This window comes from Alexandromys fortis, unplaced genomic scaffold, assembly GCF_014885135.2.
Source record: "Alexandromys fortis isolate MF-2015 unplaced genomic scaffold, M_Fortis_MF-2015_v1.1 scaffold_225, whole genome shotgun sequence".
Taxonomy (NCBI): Eukaryota; Metazoa; Chordata; class Mammalia; order Rodentia; family Cricetidae; genus Alexandromys; species Alexandromys fortis.
Genome location: NW_026068119.1, coordinates 369,739 through 376,317, shown reverse-complemented (window position 1 = coordinate 376,317; position 6,579 = coordinate 369,739).

Below are 6,579 nucleotides of genomic sequence, written 5' to 3'. Positions count from 1 at the left end.
TAAGGAGGCCCCTTGTTGGTTCCTCGCTGCACAGCAGCTCAGCCACAAAACAATCACACAGAGACTATGCTATTTTTTTTAAAAATATTTATTTATTTATTATGTATACAATATTCTGTCTGTGTGTATGTCTGCAGGCCAGAAGAGGGCACCAGACCTCATTACAGATGGTTGTGAGCCACCATGTGGTTGCTGGGAATTGAACTCAGGACCTTTGGAAGAACAGGCAATGCTCTTAATCACTGAGCCCTCTCTCCAGCCCCCAACAGAGGAATCTAAAATGGCTGAAAGACACTTTAAGGAAATGCTCAACATTCTTAGTCATCAGAGAAATGCAAATGAAAACATCTCTGAGATTCCATCTTACACCTGTAAGAATGGCCAAGATCAAAAACACTGATGACAACTTATGCTGAAGAGGTTGTGGGGAAAAGGGAACACTTCTGCATTGCTGGTGGGAATGCAAGCTGGTACAACCCCTTTGGTTGTCAGTGTGGCGATTTCTCAGAAAATTAGGAAACAACCCAGCAATATCACTTTTGGGTATATATCCAAAGGATGCTCAAATGTGCCACAAGGACATGTGTTCAACTATGTTCATACAGCTTTGTCATAGCCAGAACCTGGAAACAACCTAAATGCCCCTCGACTGAAGAATGGATAAAGAAAATGTGGTACATTTACACAATGAAGTACTACACAGCAGAAAAAATAATGACAGCTTGAATTTTGCAGGCAAATGGATGGAGCTAGAAAACATTGTTTTGAGTGAGGTAACCCAGACCCAGAAAGACAATTATCATATATACTCACTCATAGGTGGTTTTTAAACATAAAGCAAAGAAACCCAAACTAAAAACCACAATCCCAGAGAACTTAGACAACAATGAGGACCCTAAGAGAGACTTACATAGATCTAATCCACATGGGAAGTAGAAGGTAAAAAAGACAAGATCTCCTGAGTAAATTGGGAGCATGGGGACTTTGGGGGAGGACTGAAGGGGAGAGAGGAGAGGCAGGGAGGGAGCAGAGAAAGATGTAGAGCTCAATAAAAATCAATAAAAATATATTTAAAATATGCATCCACACCGCATTATTCTTAACACATCCTGTCCTCAAGAGAAGCTATTGAGGCAGGGTCTGCACTGCTGGGCTTTATTGGAGCCTTCATGGCAGGGGTGGGTGGGGAAAGGGAATGCCCAGCTCTAGTCTCATGTGGTCATTCTGCCCCACTTTTGGGGAGTCAGAATCTGAGAAGCACAGGGCAGAGACAGGTTCCCCAAGACACAATGCATTATAGAACATGGCTTCTCTCTGCCACTTCATTCCCACATTCCAGGGGACTGTTATAGTGATTCCTTTTCCCTGGTACATAATGCTTAACTCTCAACAAGACAGTTCCAAGGATGAGGCAAAATGGGTACCAAAACCAAAATCAGATAGAGTAGGAAGGTTGGATTTATCAGACTGAGAATTTTTTTATAGGTTCAATGTCCTTTATTTATGGCTAGAAACCAAATATGAGTGAGAACATCCCATGTTCCTCTTTTTGGGTCTGGCTTACCTCACTCAGGATGGTGTTTTCTATTTCCATCCATTTGCCTGCAAACTTCAAGAAGTCCTTGTTTTTTACTGCTGAGTAGTACTCTAATATGTATATATTCCATACTTTCTTCATCCATTCTTCAATTGAAGGGCATCTAGGTTGTTTCCAGGTTCTGGCTATTACAAACAATGCTGCTATAAACATAGTAGAGCATATACTTTTGTTGTGTGATAAGGCCTCTCTTGGGTATATTCCCAAGAGTGGTATTGCTGGGTCCATGGGTAGGTTGATCCCAAATTTCCTGAGAAACCTCCACACTGCTTTCCAGAGTGGTTGCACAAGTTTGCATTCCCACCAGCAATGGATGAGTGTACCCCTTTCTCCACAACCTCTCCAGCAAAGGCTATCATTGGTGTTTTTGATTTTCGCCATTCTGACAGGTGTAAGATGGTATCTTAAAGTTGTCTTGATTTGCATTTCCCTGATCGCTAAGGAAGTTGAGCATGACCTTAGGTGTCTTTTGGCCATTTGAACTTCTTCTGTTGAGAGATCTCTGTTCAACTCAGTGCCCCATTTTATAATTGGGTTGATTAGCCTTTTACGGTCTAGTTTCTTGAGTTCTTTATATATTTTGGAGATCAGACCTTTGTCAGTTGTGGGGTTGGTGAAGATCTTCTCCCAGTCAGTGGGTTGCCTTTCTGTCTTAGCAACAGTGTCCTTTGCTTTACAGAAGCTTCTCAGTCTCAGGAGGTCCCATTTATTCAATGAGGCCCTTACTGTCTGTGCTGCTGGGGTTATACGTAGGAAGTGGTCTCCTGTGCCCACGTGTTGTAGAGTACTTCCCACTTTCTCTTCAATCAGGTTCAGTGTGTTTGGACTGATATTGAGGTCTTTCACCCACTTGGACTTGAGTTTTGTGCATGGTGATAGATATGGGTCTATTTTCATTCTTCTACAGATTGACATCCAGTTTTGCCAGCACAATTTGTTGAAGATGCTCTCTTTTTTCCATTGTATACTTTTAGCTCCTTTATCGAAAATCAGGTGTTCATATGTTTGTGGGTTAAAGTCAGGGTCTTCTATTCGATTCCATTGGTCGACTTCTCTGTTTTTATGCCAATACCAAGCTGTTTTCAATACTGTAGCTCTGTAATAGAGTTTGAAGTCAGGGATGGTAATGCCTCCAGACGTTCCTTTATTGTATAAGATTGTTTTGGCTATCCTGGGTTTTTTGTTTTTCCATATAAAGTTGATTATTGTCTTCTCCAGATCTGTGAAGAATTTTGATGGGATTTTGATGGGGATTGCATTGAATCTATAGATTGCTTTTGGTAGAATTGCCATTTTTACTATGTTGATCCTCCCAATCCAAGAGCAAGGGAGGTCCTTCCATTTTCTGGTGTCCTCCTCTATTTCTTTCTTCAAAGACTTGAAGTTCTTGTCAAATAGATCTTTCACTTCCTTGGTCAGGGTTACCCCAAGATATTTTATGCTCTTTGTGGCTATCGTGAAAGGTGATGCTTCTGTGATTTCCCTCTCTGTTTCCTTATCCTTAGTGTATAGGAAGGCAACTGATTTTTTGGAGTTGATCTTGTATCCAGCCACGCTACTAAAGGTGTTTATCAGCTGTAGGAGTTCTTTGGTAGAATTTTTGGGGTCGCTTATGTATACTATCATGTCATCTGCAAATAACGAAAGCTTAACTTCTTCCTTTCCAATACGAATCCCCTTGATCCCCTTATGTTGTCTTATTGCTATTGCTAGAACTTCAAGCACTATATTGAAGAGGTATGGAGAGAGTGGACATCCTTGTCTTGTTCCTGATTTTAGTGGGATGGCTTTGAGTTTTTCTCCATTTAATTTAATGTTAGCTGTCGGTTTGCTGTAGATAGCTTTTATTATATTTAGGTATGACCCTTGTATCCCTATTCTCTCCAAGACCTTTATCATAAAGGGGTGTTGAATTTTGTCGAATGCTTTTTCCGCATCTAATGAAATGATCATATGGTTTTTTTCTTTCAGTCTATTTATATGGTGGATTACATTGATAGATTTGCGTATGTTGAACCAGCCCTGCATCTCTGGGATGAAGCCTACTTGATCATAATGGATAATTTTTCTGATGTGTTCTTGAATTCGGTTTGCCAGTATTTTATTGAGAATTTTTGCGTCGATATTCATGAGTGAGATAGGCCTGTAATTCTCTTTCTTGGTTGGGTCTTTGTGTGGTTTTGGTATCAGGGTAACTGTAGCTTCATAAAAGGAATTTGGCAATGACTTTTCTGTTTCTATATTGTGAAATACGTTAAGGAGTATAGGTATTAGCTCTTCTTGGAAGTTCTGGTAGAATTCTGCGTTGAACCCATCTGGTCCTGGGCTTTTTTTGGAAGGGAGATTTTTGATAACAGTTTCTAGTTCTTCGCGACTAACAGGTCTATTTAGATCATTCACCTGGTCTTGGTTTAGCTTTGGTATATGGTACTTATCTAAAAAAATGTCCATTTCTTTTGCATTTTCCAGTTTTGTGGCATACAGGCTTTTATAGTAAGATCTAATGATTCTCTGGATTTCCTCTGTGTCTGTGGTTATGTCCCCCCTTTCATTTCTGATTTTATTTATTTGCGTGTTCTCTCTCTGTTGTTTAGTTAGTTTGGATAGGGGTTTGTCGATCTTGTTGATTTTCTCCAAGAACCAACTTTTTGTTTCATTGATTCTTTGGACTGTTTTCTGTGTTTCTATTTTGTTGATTTCTGCCCTCAGTTTGATTATTTCCAGTCTTCTACTCCTTCTGGGCACCTCTGCTTCTTTTTTTTCTAAAGCTTTCAGGTGTGCCATTAAGTCCCCAATGTATGCTTTCTCTGTTTTCTTTAAGTGGGCACTTAGTGCTATGAACTTTCCTCTTAGCACTGCTTTCATCGTGTCCCATAGGTTTGAGTATGTTGTCTCTTTATTTTCATTAAATTCAAGGAAGACTTTAATTTCTTTCTTAATTTCTTCCTTGACCCAGGTGTGGTTCAGTAGTTGACTGTTCAGTTTCCATGAGTTTGTCGGCTTTCTGGGGGTAGCATAGTTGTTGCCATCTAACTTTAATCCGTGGTGATCTGATAAGACACAGGTGGACACTGATATTCTTTTGTATCTGTGGAGGTTTCCTTTGTTTCCGAGTATATGGTCAATTTTTGAGAAGGTTCCATGAGCTGCAGAGAAGAAGGTATATTCTTTCCTATTTGGGTGGAGTGTTCTGTAGATGTCTGTTAAGTCCATTTGCTTCATTACCTCCAATAATTCTCTTAATTCTCTATTAGGTTTCTGTCTGATTGACCTGTCCATTGGAGAGAGAGGTGTGTTGAAGTCTCCTACTATTAGTGTGTGTGGTTTTATGTCTGCCTTGAGTTTTAGAAATATTTCTTTTACATAAGTGGGTGCTTTTATATTAGGGGCATAGATATTCAGGATTGAGATGTCATCCTGATGAATTGTTCCTGTTATGAGTATAAAGTGTCCATCTCGATCTCTTCTGATTGATTTTAGTTTGAAGTCAGTTTTGTTGGAAATTAGTATGGCCACACCTGCTTTTTTGTTAGGACCATTTGCTTGAAAGACCTTTTCCCAACCTTTTACTCTGAGTAGATGCCTGTCTTTGTGGTTGAGATGTGTTTCTTGCAAACAGCAGAATGTTGGATCCTGTTTTCGTATCCAATCCCTTAGCCTGTGCCTTTTTATAGGTGAATTGAGACCATTAATATTAAGTGATATTAGTGACCAGTGGTTGTTTACTCCGGTTATTCTTACTGTTTTCGGTAGTAGAGTTTGTGTGTGTCCCTTCTTTGAGTTGTACTGGTGAAGGTTCGCTAGATTCCTGAGTTATTGTAGTCAGTGTTGGCAATGTTGGATTCCTTGGGTTGCGATTTTCCTTCTATTACTTTCTGTAGCGCTGGATTTGTGGCTACGTATTGTTTAAATTTGTTCTTATCCTGGAATGTCTTGTTTTCTCCATTGATAGTGAATACTAGCTTGGCTGGGTATAGAAGTTTGGGTTTGCATCCATGGTCTCTTAGTTTTTGAAGAACCTCTATCCAGGACCTTCTGGCTTTCATGGTTTCCATAGAGAAGTCAGGTGTAAGTCTGATCGGTTTACCTTTATAAGTTACTTGGCCTTTTTCCTTTGCAGCTCTTAATATTCTTTCTTTAACCTGTATATTTTGTGTTTTGATTATTATATGGCGAGGGGATGCTTTTCTTTGATCCAGTCTGTTTGGTGTTCTGTATGCTTCTTGGATATTCAAAGGAATATCTTTCTTTATGTTGGGAAAGTTTTCTTCCATAATTTTGTTAAATATATTTTCTGGGCCTTTGAGCTGTAATTCTTCCCCTTCTTCTATTCCTATTATTCTCAGGTTTGGTCTTTTTATTGTGTCCCATATTTCCTGAATGTTTTGTGATGAGAATTTGTTGGCTTTGCTGTTTTCTTTGATCAGTGCGTTTATTTTCTCTATGGTGTCTTCAGAATCTGAGATTCTTTCTTCTATTTCTTGTATTCTATTGATTATGCTTGTTTCTGTAGGCTCTGCTCGTTGACCTAGATTTTCCGTATCCAGCTGGTCCCCAGTTTGTGCTTTCTTCCTTGCTTCCATTTCAGTTTTCAATTCTTGAACTGTTTCCATTACCTGTTTGTTCATTTTTTCTTGGTTTCCCAGGGTCTCATGTACGTATTTACTCAATTCTTCAAACTTTTTGTTATACTTCTCATCCATTTCTATAAAGGTGTTTTTTACATATTGTTTAAGGGACTCTATTGCTTTCATAAAGTCGATTTTTTCCACTTCTTCTGTGTTAGGGTGTTCAAGTCCTTCTGTTGTAAGATCATTGGGTTCTGGTGCTTTCATGTTGTTTTTCAGCTTATTGGGAGAATTTTTGCCTTGGCGCCTGCCCATCTCCTCCTATTGACGATCTCTAATTGGTCTTTTAAAACCAGATCAGGTTTCCCTGCTGGCCAGAGGCTCCTCTTGCAAAATTCCCTCGTTCTGTTTCCT